The sequence below is a fragment of the Puntigrus tetrazona genome, unplaced genomic scaffold (genome assembly GCF_018831695.1).
Source record: "Puntigrus tetrazona isolate hp1 unplaced genomic scaffold, ASM1883169v1 S000000300, whole genome shotgun sequence".
Classification (NCBI taxonomy): domain Eukaryota; kingdom Metazoa; phylum Chordata; class Actinopteri; order Cypriniformes; family Cyprinidae; genus Puntigrus; species Puntigrus tetrazona.
The window spans coordinates 74,053-87,500 of NW_025047960.1; the positions used below are offsets into that span (position 1 = coordinate 74,053).

Here is a 13,448-nt window from a genome sequence, read left to right on the forward strand (position 1 = left end):
ACATACATATATGTATATACATACATAATATATAGCGCATACACACACACACACACACACACACACACACACACACACACAGAAATAGATACTGAAATAGACAGCTAGCAAACTGATTGTTAACAAAACATTTTCATTTAATACTGAAATCAATTTGAACAAATAGCCAGAGTTGAACATTTTTCATTTCGCCAGGTTCAGAATATTTCTGATAAATGTTTGATATTAAAGACGCGTTTTCTTGTTGTCGCCGATGAGTGACTCTGTGACCAAACCAGACGGTGAGCCGCCGATTCACAGAACAACCACAAAGGCAGTAAATCCACACACACACACACACACACACACACACACACACACACACACACACACACACACACACACACACACACACACACACACACACACACACACACACACATCATCGGTCTGGACTCTCGCCATGGACTCCTCTGACCTGTGTGTGTGGCGGGGTCACGCTCTGTCTTAGCTCTAACGATTACAGTAATGAACGCAGACAGACCGGCAGGTGTCTTTCAGTCCAGAACATTTACACCAAGATCAGATGCACAACACACTTTTCAGTATTTCTTGGTTTATAAAAAATTTATTTAAGTAGAATTAAGAAAGCAAACAGAATACAGTATCACAATTTGAATGAGATTTAAGGAAAATAATTACATTGAATGATAATGAATAATTGATTAAATAAACTTCTTAAGTAAATTCCTTGATTCAGATGACAAATCAGTTTCTGTTAATAAAATCAGAATCAGGTTGTTTTAACAATACAGACGTAAAGTTAACGGAGGTAAAGTCATCGTGACCAAGTACACACCATGACATCTCTAAATTATTCAGTGTTCTATTGTGTCACACCTGTATTCACACACACACACACACACACACACACACACACACCCCCTCCTCCTCCTCAGCAGCACACCGAGACACTTAAAAGCATCAGGAAACTTAAACACACCCACCTTGTGTCTCAGGCTTTGACCAGACTATTAGAGAGAGAGGTGTGTGTGATCAGTAGAAGTTCCAGTAACTGTAAGTTCTGCTGTATGAGACTATAATTCAGACAGTAGAGATGTGGGTCTCAGATCAACTCTGAAACACAAGCTCACACACAGCTCCTCAAGAAATCTCGCAAGGCGTCCAAACACTGCCACAGCGCGCACGCCACACACACACACACACACACACACACACACACACACACACACACACACACACACACACACACTATCAACACGCAGCTGTTGAGTCCAGCACACACAGTGAGTATCTGACCACACAAGCGACAGCTTTACTGATACTGAATTCAGTTTCTCTCCGTCCATCTGTCCAATGACGACCAGAGCTCAGATGCACTGATAGAGATGCTTTTGTCAATGTTTTTTTTAAAGACAGGATTGTAATGGATCAACATCAACTTATTTTGTTACAGCGATATTTCTCTTAGCATTATTGAGATACCATTATTGTTTTTTATATATATTTTTGAAGTAGTTTTTATTTATAGATTTGGTTTTCATTTAATCTTGAAAGTTTTAGGCATTTTGTTGTGAATCTTGTCATTTCTATTATTTTTTAAATCAAGCTAAAAGTAAAAACCATCAAAATCTTTAATAAATAACTATAAAAATAAAACAACATATTAACTAGAAAATAAATATATGTTTATCTTTTTCCCTATATTTCAAGTTAACATTTAATTTCAAGAATCAAATTGCATGGTTAAACATATTTTCCACGCAACGCTTATACGCTCTTTTTGACGCAGGCCAACAATATTTTTAATAGATAACAACCCAGACAGACACCAGCGACTGGAAAAAATCCCAAGATCATTAAAAGAAAAATTTAACGGAGAGCTACGTGGCGCCATGAGGTTTGTTACGCGGCTCAGCATCACGCAGCTCCATAAATCTGTCGGTCACGTTAAACGGAAACATTTAGACACACTGGCCGAAGTTTGAGAGGTTTGAGCTGCAGCCCCTGAACCTACGCCGCACGTGCAAGCTCAGAGCTCACCACTGCAGGACAAACCATGGAAAAGACTGGAGGAAAGCTGGAGTAATACCAGCTCAGAGCTTCACTGTCAGGATTCTAGAGTTCTCAAAGCTATTGCTAAGGACGCAGAAAACCCTTAAAGAGACAGTCCGCCCAAAACCAAACACTCTGTCATCATATTTCACCTTTTAAGTCAGAGAGTGATCATCAAAATACCACACAGGTTCTAAACGCGTGAGTAGATTATGACAGAATTATCATATGTTGGCTCAAAACCTCTTTAACCAATGAAAACGTAGTTTGGGCAAGATTCACGCGTTCCTGGAGCACAGAAGCAGTCTTCAGAGCTCAGGTGCATTTGTAGAAACAGACACTGTATGGGTCAAAATGATCATTTTTACTTTTATGGCAAAAATCATTCGGATATTAAGTAAAACTGCAATTTTGATGAGTAATATGCGCTGCTTTAAGGACTGCGTGATAGACTGCTTTAAAAATCGATTTTCTCAATGTTTAGTTGTTTTTGCACCCTCAGATTCCAGATTTTCCAAATATTGTCCGATCCTAACAAACCAATTTAATTCTAATTTATAAATGGTCCAGGGTCACATTTTTAGTAGAAAGTCATTGAAGTAAATAATACTAATTTCTTGATTTTACAAAGATACTAAAGTCTGTCCAAATATTATGTGAACTTTCCAAACCTCTAGTAGTTAAAAAAAGCACCATACAAGTACTTAGTATGAGTCTTGTCCCTTATTCCACATGTTTAAATCTAACCTGGTGATGCAGGAAGGACGTCGCTGGTTCTCTCTCGATGTCAAACCTGGCCTGGTTCTGGCTGACCTGAACACAAGCGTGAACGAGATTTCAGAGCTACGCTGCCTACACAAAACTATTTAAAGCATTATGAACAAATAGCTTTGGCGTTGTGCAATGTTTCTGTCCGTGTTTCAGCAAAAAAACCCCCATAAAGCTGTAACATATGTGCGTGTGTGATTGTCACACTTTACCAAGTGGCATGAAGAAATGGAGCCAGAATGGGCTTATCGTCCGGACTCTGAAAACACAAGATATTTCATGTGTGAAAGCTGTCAGATATCACTTTCTGTGAGAGATGGGGGTAAAAACATCAACGCAAAGCATTTTTGTCACGGTGTAATGCAGGCTGTGTTGTTGAATCAGGACACCGAAGTCCATACACAAATACAAGCTACCATTTTACCTCTTTTGCATCACAAATTTCCTGAAATAAGGCATTCAGTTTGCACCCATTTTGCACGCCTTTCCAGAAACATAAATCTGATCGCTGGATAAAGCCAGGATGATGGTTCTTGTTTGATTTTGTTTAATCACTCCATAAACATTTTCAACATGCTTTTAGGAATTTTTTTGTAAAAATAAGTGAATTATAGCCTTCAATACTACAGAATATAGAGGGGAGTCTGTAAACGCTGCTGAAGTGGAGAAACAAACTTCAGACACAAATAGAATAAGTGAAATTAAATAAAACATTTATTCTTTCCACCAGTCTGATGTTATTGAAGCAAAATAAGGCAAAAACTTCAAACTGGCGGTGCATGAAAACTCTTAGGGTTTACCAATAATGCCTTGCCTTAATCTAAAGTCATTTTTGATATTTGTGAAGACAACGTGCTTGATGCTCACCCACTCAAACCTCTCTCTCTCCAAGCGTGTTTCAGTGCTGCTCGAGTCCCTCCTTCAAAGTGAGTTTGTGGGTTTTGCCAAATTATGGCGAGCAACACCAACAGTCACGACCGACGGTAGAAAGTTAAGAAGAAACGTTTAATGAATTGCTTTGGCAGAAAAGCAGATATGTTTATTAAGCACTTTAATATGTCAGAAAAATTCAGCTCAGTATAATACAGGAAATTAAATTTCGAAATGTGAAAGTTTTCAATGTACACGGTCAGCTATTTACAATCAAACTTCTCTCATAATGAACTCCAGGCTCAGAACCAAAACAGCTGAACAAAGGAGACAAAAATATATATATATATATATATCAGTAAAACAGATGGCTTGAGATTTCTGAATACTGTCCAGGGTTCATCTTCATCTTAAAAGGCTCATTCTCTGTTTGTCCTTGTCCCAGGCTTAGTAAAGTGCCTTTCTGTACTTGCTTTCTGCTGCAGTTACACCCAGTATGTCCTTACTGAGCGTCTCCTCTCATAGCAAACAGATGTCTGAAATCCACTCCACACCCTCCCCCACAGAGAGCCACGGCTCGGAGACATGAGATCCGGCTTCACAAGACCGTGGGCTTTTTTGTGTTTTAACTTTGGCTTGAGGAGTATACATTTCAAACCCTGTCCTGAAATCCAAATATTACTGCGGTTTGCTGCTCGGCATGAGTAAAAAGCATAATGACCTTTCGCTGACCTTATCATCAGAAGTCCCTTCGTCGCCTGCCGCTTTCTCACCACCGCGCAAACTTGTTGCATTTTCTTCAGCCGCTGAGAACTCTGCATTTAGCACCAAACTCTGTATTTAACGATACACCGTCGTTTGTTTAAATATGCAATTATGTAAAAAGAGGAAAACACGAACAAACAAATAAAAGACAGGTCCCACAGGGACTAAATAATGATGTACGGTAAAGCCAGAGTTACTCTTCTTTAAGGGCATCAATAATGCTACAAACATAATATAGAGATAAAATACCAGAGTAAGACGTTTGTGGTTTAAAAATAATATTAAAAAAATATAATAAGCGGCACGCAAAACATAGCACCATGATTTCAGCAAATACAGCACACACGGAAGCGGCTTCTTCTCCTAAATAAATATGTGCGAAAGAGTAAACTAAGACTTTTGTGATTTTATGGGTGCGCGGAGGGCTAATGGAGACTTTAAGAGATCTAATGATGTGAATACGACGGAGTTTGTGATATCTGTCAGAGGAAACAACGTGACTCCAGCGCACATTGCTGTCGGTCGCAGTTATACAGGTCAAGACAAAACAGAGAGAAAAATTTACATTTCCTTTTTTAAAGTAAACTCTGATAAACAAACAAAGCATTAAAATGCAAAAAAAAAAAAAAAAAAAAAAAAAAAAAAACTAAATACAATTTAGATTTTTTTCCAAAAAGAACACAAAGGAAGAAAGTGCATCCACTGCCTATTAAATATTAATGCATTAAATAAAAGCGTCTGTGTGCATCATGGTCACCACAAGAAATCTTGAGCATTGACAGGCACAGTAAGAATTTGCATCACCGTTGGGCCTCTTCGGTTTCTCTCACGTTCCTTTCTTCTTGAGACGTTCCACAGAGAAGTGTGGAAAATGGTTTCAGTTCTTGTGGGGGATGAAAGCATTCACTTTGGCACAGTCTCTTTCTGAATGATGAATTAGGATTAAGACATCTGAAACGGCATCAAAACTATTTGGGTCAGTATTTGAAAAGTGACTGATTTATATGTAGATGAGCAGTTCTTAAACTTTTCAGACCAAGCACCACCTTTGATCGAATCAGGGTTTCTAAGCACCACCTAGTTGCCAAATTTCTTCAAAAACCAACATACGTAACCAGATTTTGATAATATAGTATTAATAATAATTATATACATTGTGCTACCCTTTGTAGTACAGCACCTAAAATCACAAATATAACATATAAATATACAATAGTTGCATTTATAAGTTTGTGGTAAACGTACCATAGTTTGAGAACCACTGACATAAGGTTTTTTAAAGACAAAGGCTTTATTTTCTATATTTAACATTTCTATATAAAAAACATACTTCTATAAACACTACAAAATTATAGCTTTATGTAATAATACACTGTAAATATACATGACAATCTAATAATACTGTGAATGTAAGTTACAAATGTGCTTTCAGCCACAGAATAGTCTTTAAAAGTCATGTACTCACCAGTTATAACGGCGTCTCTTTTTTGCAGTTTAACCCAGAGTCCGATCCTTCAATCTGGAGCTGTAGGGCTTGTTTCAGGCTTAATTCCGTCTCCCCTATTGGGTAATTGTCCAGAAGGTCCTGGTGGCCCCTGCTGGAAACATTTCTGGGGACTGAAACTCTCCCAAGAAAAACCTGGTTTCCCTGTAGGTGGTAGTTGGGGTTGGTCATAATACCGTTCCTCTTCTTCTCTGCACAGCTCTGGGGCTGAATGTAAAATTGATCCTGCGATTGGACAGAATCCAGAGTGTTGGATCTTCCCACCACGATCTTACATTGAGGATCTTTAACTGCAATGTTAGACACCGGCTTATTGAGCACAAGCCTTTTATCAAACTGAGTCAGTTAGGTACTCAAGAACCTGGTTCTGTGAATAAGACCCATTCTTGCTCCTCTTCTTCTCACCAGATGTTCCTTTGTTTGAGCAGTTTTGTCCGTTTTTGGATGCTTTGGTGGACTTGAGGCCTGGCTTCACCTGGCTCCAATCATACTCGCTGGTTGGAGAGCCAGGCTGAGTGCCAATGGATCTGGTGGTGGAGGAGGGAGAAACGATGGATTGACGACTGCGACTGCGAGGCAGTGAATGCTGCTGGATCTGCTCAATAAAAGAAAGGGCATGGGCGCTGTCAATGGGCACAGTCTGAGCAGTCGCAGTGGATGAGGTGGTCCTCAACGAAGAGTTCTTTGAACTTTTGAGCGAGTTATTGGAGAGGGAGGACTTCTGCCGGTCCACTGTTGAGTCTGGAGACTCTGACGGTGAGCTGAAGGCATGCACAGGCCCGTTGGATTGTCCACGCCCTGCTAAATGCACATCTCCAGCTCCTGTGCTTCCAGAGCTGCTGGACTTTATAGTGAGTGACTGCACTTTCCCAGCTACTGAAGTGGGTGTTTGCTGCTCCATGGTGTGAACAGGAGATGGGCTGCAGCCATTGAGACTTGTGGCACCATATTTCTCCAAGAGTTTGATTATGGCGGTGTGTCCACCTTTGGCTGCCACTCTCATGGCAGTGCGTCCAAACTGATCAGCGTGATTCGGATCCGCACCATGCTCTAGAAGTGTCTGAACCACATCAATGTGCCCTTCTTGAGCAGCGATGCCCAAAGCTGTAGCACCCTGGTTGCATGTGTGGTCTACAACGGTGCCATTGTCAATCAAGGTTTGAACAATCTTTATGTGACCCTGCCAAGCTGCCGATTGGAGGGCAGAGCGTTTCTCATTATCACACGCGAGTTCACATCCGCATGGTAGTTGATTAGTAACCTGACCATCTCTACGTGGGCCTTGCCAACATGACACATGCAAGGCCGTTCTTCCTTCTAAATCACTGGCCTCGACATTGGCTCCATTTTCGAGAAAGTACTCCGCCATGGCTAGCTGATTCTCAAGTGCCAAGATGTAAAGAGTTGGGCGACCGTCTGCATCTTTGAAGTCAATATCTGCCCCATGGCTCAGCAACAACTCCACAATGTCTCTGTGCCCTTCTAGTGCTGCAACTCGGAGAGCATTTCTCCCATCGCACTCTCTCTGGTCAATACATGACTTGTTCTCCAGCAAGATGTGCACACAGTCGTAATGACCCTCTTGAGCAGACAGAATCAAAGGGATACGCCCATCATTGTCAACCTCTGTGCAGCGGGCACCTTGTTCAATCAGAGCATCGCATACTTGTCTGTGTCCCTCAAAAGCTGCCATGTGCAATGGTGTCCAGCCTGCATCATCTCTGTGGTTTTCATCCAGTCCTCTGTCCAGCAGAGTTCGGACGACCTCCACGTTACCCTGTGCAGACGCAATGCTCAACACAGTCCTGCCTTCACTGTCAATACTGTCCACCGCAGCACCCCAGAAAAGCAGAGTGTTGACAACAGAAGCGTGTCCCATAGATGCTGCAGCAAGTAAAGGTGTTCTCCCATTGTTATCAGTGTGATCAACATCCGCTCCTCCTTCTAGAAGCAGATCAACCACATCCACATGGCCTTCGTAGGCAGCCACTAGAAGCGGGGTCATGCAGTCTTTGTCGCAGTGGTCCACCTCGGCTCCACGGTCGATCAGCAGGCTCACGACCGCACCATGACCTTTGCTGGCTGGCACACAAAGAGCAGCGACTGAGAGCGCTGTCCTGCCATCCACATCCTCATGGTTGACCTCAGCTCCATGATCTAACAGATGCTCAACAATTTCTCTGTGGCCCATGTATGCTGCAGCGATCAACGCCGTACGCCCTTCATTATCCGCCTTGTTGACTTCGGCTCCATGCTGAAGAAGGTTGAGGACAATATCTTCATGACCTCCCCAAGCGGCAGCCCTCAGGGCAGTTCTACTGTCAGCATCTGCGCAGTCCACTTTAGCGCCTGGCGCACAGGAGTGCAGATACAACTTCTGAGTGACCTCCCCAGGCTGCTGACCTAAGGGCTGTCCAGCCGTCATGGTCTGTGTGATTGATATTAGCATCACATCCAATGAGACAGTTGACCACCTTGGTGTGGCCCTGTCTAGCTGCCAGAGTAAGTGCCGTCTGTCCGTGGTTGTCCTCCAACTCCATGTTGGCTCGTCTGGAGATAAGAAGGTTAACAACATCCAGATTTCCGCCAGGCAGCATTGGCTAAAAAGAGTTCTCCCATTGGAGTCAGTTTGATTAACAGAAGCGCCATTATCTAATAGAGTTCGAATAGAGTCCTCACGTTCCAAAGCCTGTTGCAATATGCAGGAAGCATGGTCATCTTCGTTGTTGACGTGAGCCCCAGCTTTAACTAGTAGCTGGAGTACCTCTTGTTCTTTTGGGATTGAAGTAGACAGGGAGTCTTTTTAGCAGGGGTACCATTCCATACCATCCAAAGGGGCGAGATTAAAAGGCTCAATCTGCAGATTCGAGTTAATCAGGTGATAGGCAAACTCTTGCACCTCCAGAGGTTTAAGCTGTTTTGCCCTGCAAGTATAACTCATGGCCATCATTCTATGTCCTTCAGCGGCATTGCAAAGGTATTTTTGTGTGCAGTGTTTAACATCCAGGAGCCATTCAGCAAAGCTGTAGTGAAATAAGATCTTAGTACTGCCAAGTCCATCAATTAACAACTTGGAAAGTATGTCCATCTTCTTCTGAAAGTCTTCCATTGTCAAAGTCATGTTTTTAGTCCAGACTGCATGATAGAGCTCCCTGACAGTCAGCGCCCTGCAGGCTGCCAGAATCACATTTAGGATTGGCTGGACTTTGGCAAATTGCTTTCTGACAAACAGTCTTCTGGCAGAGCCAAAGGTAGAGTCCATTCAGTGTCCCTGGGATGTCTCTGATTTCCCGCAGCATGATGAAGTTCTCTACCACTCCATCAAGAACTCGCTCAAGGTATAGGAAACAGCCACTGCTCTTGATGTGAAGCTGGTTCAGCATCTCTGCTGTCTCCTTGGTGAGGTGTTGTCGCAGAGCCTCCTCCTGGTCTAGGCGGTGGAGGATGTATTGCTGCACATCTTTTACGATGTAGGCCTTCCGTAAATCATCTAGGCTGATCTTTCTGAATCCTGAAAGAAAGACAGAGACAAAAGCTTATTAGTTTGGCCTGAAGTCCATACATAAGATTGCTAGTGTTTCATTTAGTCAGTGAGGTAGAAACAAATACAAAAAAAAATCACAGTAAGATGATAGCTATTAGTATCAGCCTGAGAATTTCATAGCATTTCCTGAAATCTAGAAAACTGGGACACGAGCAGACAACACTGACTTTGCATATTTTATCTGGTGATGTCAGCTACAATCTGATTTTCATAAAAGATTAAGTTTTAGGAAAATCAAATTAGATTCACTTTGGAAAGACGTGTGTTTAAAAACACGAATTAACATTTTTGCCTACTAAATGGCAGAAGTCATTATAAAAGATATATATAATGATATAATGATTGATAATGGCAGTTAAAGAGAGAACAACATCAAATTTACTGTCTCTCCCATAGACGCTATGTTAAAAACACTATATTCAATTATATTTTTGTAATTTGATGCAAAGATAAAAAAAATACGAAGAATGGTGTTATGAATGTAGATAGATTTCTGTAAAAATACAAATATGAAAAGCTTTTGAGGATTTAAGTTGCTGTTCATAGTAAAAATGCTCAAAGTGTGCTTTTTCTAAAGAACACTGGCAGATTCTCTACTCAAAGACAGAATCATTTATGTTCATTCAGATCTTTTGCTTTGTGGAATATATCTGTTATGTGAAACTGCTTCCTCAAGCCAATACTAAATAAAAAAACAGAATGCATTATTTTGAAATGTTAAACATCTTGCAGATACCACAAGAGGAATGTAAACTTATGCACTCAACTGTACCAACAGTGTTGCAAACACACACACAGGGACCTTCATCTTCACGCACAATATACAAAACTCAAAACTCAAAACCGGCAGTGACAGATAAAGGCGGTTTTCTTGCAGAAAGGATGATTGGAATTTGCTTTGTTTTCTCTAGAAAATAAAACAAGATGTGTAATGATTCCTCTGGCAGAACTAGGTCACATCTGCAACTTCACAAAGTATGAAGTGCACTCGAGAGTTTCACATAAACTGTAAAAAGACTTTTTCAAAATAAAACAAGGCCGAACTAAGGGTTTTACAAACAAGCACTTATGCCAGCAGATGTTAAGGCATTCTGCTTCAGATAAGCATAAATTCCACAGTTTTTGTTGGGGTTGGTATGTATGTTTGACAGCGTTGGTATGTATGTTTGACAACGGCCTAAAGGGCAGATCAAGCATTTTATGCACAGATTTTATTTACAGTTCCCATGGACTCAAGACTTGCAGAGGTCAAAGGAAAGGAAAAAACATGAACTCCTCTAAGGTCGTTCACATAAGTCTCAATCTTCCTTTACCCCACTGGCGGGAGAGCAGCACAGCATTCCTTTTCCATATAATTTAATTGGTCGCTCACTCACATGATCTATACAAGTCCATTTTCTATAGGAAAGAGGATAAAAATAGGCCTACTTAATCTCTAAAGGAGAGTGTTCACAACAATCCCAAGTAAACACAATACTCTTTTCAAGCCAAACCCCAGAAAAGTGTTTCTGTCCTTCAGAAAGACAAACCAGCAACACAAAAACAGAATACAGATTACATCTTTCCTGGCCGGTCCCTTGGAGTTTGAAAAGTTCACAAAACCCCTTTTGAATGAGATTATATAACGTCCATCTTTCTGAAAGGGCTCGGGAGTTATTTTCTTTGTCTTCGGTGCTTAAGGCCTGAGGCTGCCGTCAACAGCTGAGGTTTCCCAAATAAAACCTGTGTGAAATCTAAACCGGGCATGAATGACAACAGAGGCACACCTGTGGACAATCATCCCACCTTCATGCCATATTTTTTCTTCTTCTCCTTCATGCCATTGGCTTTTAATAACCAGTTATGGAGTTCATTAGAGCCCACCCACTTTCCAACAGCGGTGGTTCTGGAAGTATTTTCCCAAAGGGATTTTTTAAAACTCTTTGTTAAAGCACGAACCGAGCAAAAACCAGCTAAGCTACGAATCACAACATACTTTGATTCAAAGTAAAAATACAAATCGAACAATATGTCAAAAGAACAAAACTGTGTTCCAAGTGGCTTTAGTGAGGGAAGAACTATAACGCCATCAAACACTCAAATGACATTCATCAAATTAAAACGATGGAGATATCTAAATATGCATCTAAAAATATTAAAGTTCATTGAAAATATGCATATTTATTAGCGCTGTCAAACGGTTAATCTCAATTATTCATTGAAAGCACTAATATTTATACACATATGTAAGTAGTTTTGCTCCAGTTCACCATAAAAAGCTTTAAATGAAGTTAGACTGGTCACTAGCATGTAGTGCAGTTTACAAGCCATGTTCTCTCTTTGAGCCCAGCGCGTCTGAGGCTTGTTTTTGTCATTAGTGAACTAACTGACCCAGACCTTCACCCTGCCTTCAAAACACACAACAGTCTCCGAGCTCTCAGCCTGTGCGACTCCAGATGAAGGAAATAGAAAGGCTGAAAGAGGAAGGGGCCTTGTAGGGGGACTAAAAGTGGGGCAGTGGAACAGATGACCCAAATATGTTATTTGGCCGGCGGGTCCTACATGTAACTAACTCATCTGTTTAAGTGGGTTGAATGGATGTTGGGTTTGGAAAGCTGCCACCAGTTAAAGAGTTCACCGGGTTTAGAATATGGATTACAAATTACTGTCTAGTAAACACTGGAGGCATTTCAAGAGTTTATCTTTTACTTTTCTAAAATAAACCTGGAGCCAACTAAACCTCTTTCATTATGTTTTCAGCATCCTCCCAAACACATGTACTTTCAATCAGAGGCGGGAGATCGAGGAAACCCCGACAGGACACCGGTGCCCAAACTGACCCGGTTTTTCCATGTTTCCAATGAAGAAACGTGCTTCTGTGCTTCTTATTCTTACTCTCCATATTCTTTAATAATACTATACTGTATCATATGATGGAGCAATTTAAGTAGCTGGATCTCACCAGGTCTGAAAAACATTATTAAATAGAGCCAAATTTAATTACTGGGTTAATAATTATAATCATTTGTTCAAAAAAATTATAATATAGCTTCAAAATGTATTAATTCTCAAATAACTGCAGTACAGTTCTAATACAGAATTATTAAACATTTTTTCTGTTGGTTTTCACCAAAATATTTGGTACAAATACAAATGACAGAATCATGTCTGACCTTTAATGAGATCAAATATTGTATTAGCACAAAATACGTATTGTAGTCTTTTTGGCAGTAGTTTAACTTCCCAGTAGATTATTTCAACAGTGTAGGCCTACATGAATACGAATAAAAAGCAGGGTAATATTTTTCCAGGGGCAGTCAGGGATTTTTCCAAGCGTTATTGTAGATGACAGCAGCAGGTTTAACGGGCTCTATTCACACAGATTTATTTTAACAGATCACGTTTTGTCTTGTCTGTAACACAGAATATAATACAATAATTGCACATCATAAAATCACCGGGAGATGCAACTGCCTTTGCTGATCACAGTGTTTCTGTCCAGGTCAGAAACTCCACAACACCTGCTGATAAAGCCGTCGAATAACAACATCCACCCTGCTGTTACATTCAGGAGATGCTGCAGGCTGTTTGGGAGGAAACTGGATCTTCCACCATAAATGAATTCATCAATCATGAGACAGAGCGACAGACAGGTGCGCTTACATAAGGAGTGGCCATTGTGAACAACACTCGGGTGTGTGAACTTCACATGCACGTATACAGACTGCTTGTGTTCCCACAGGACAGAGATTTCACAAACATCTCTGTATTCTACTGTAAGAGAAACATTTCTAGGGTGGTTTACAGAACGCACCGAAAATAAAGAGCCAACGTTGCAAAAACAATTGATCATCAGTTCAATTTATGTGTCAAGCGTAGTCATATAAGTGTTGAAAATGAGTGAATTTAATTTATTCAAGAACAATTACTATTGAAATGTAGTAATAATATACTAATAACAAC

The 13,448-nt window shown here is 40.7% G+C and overlaps 1 pseudogene; it reads right to left on the reverse strand.

The window, feature by feature from the left end:
* Positions 1–5,251: 5,251 nt before the first annotated feature.
* The window catches only part of LOC122333612, a 22,249-nt pseudogene continuing 14,052 nt past the window's right edge, over positions 5,252–13,448 (reverse strand).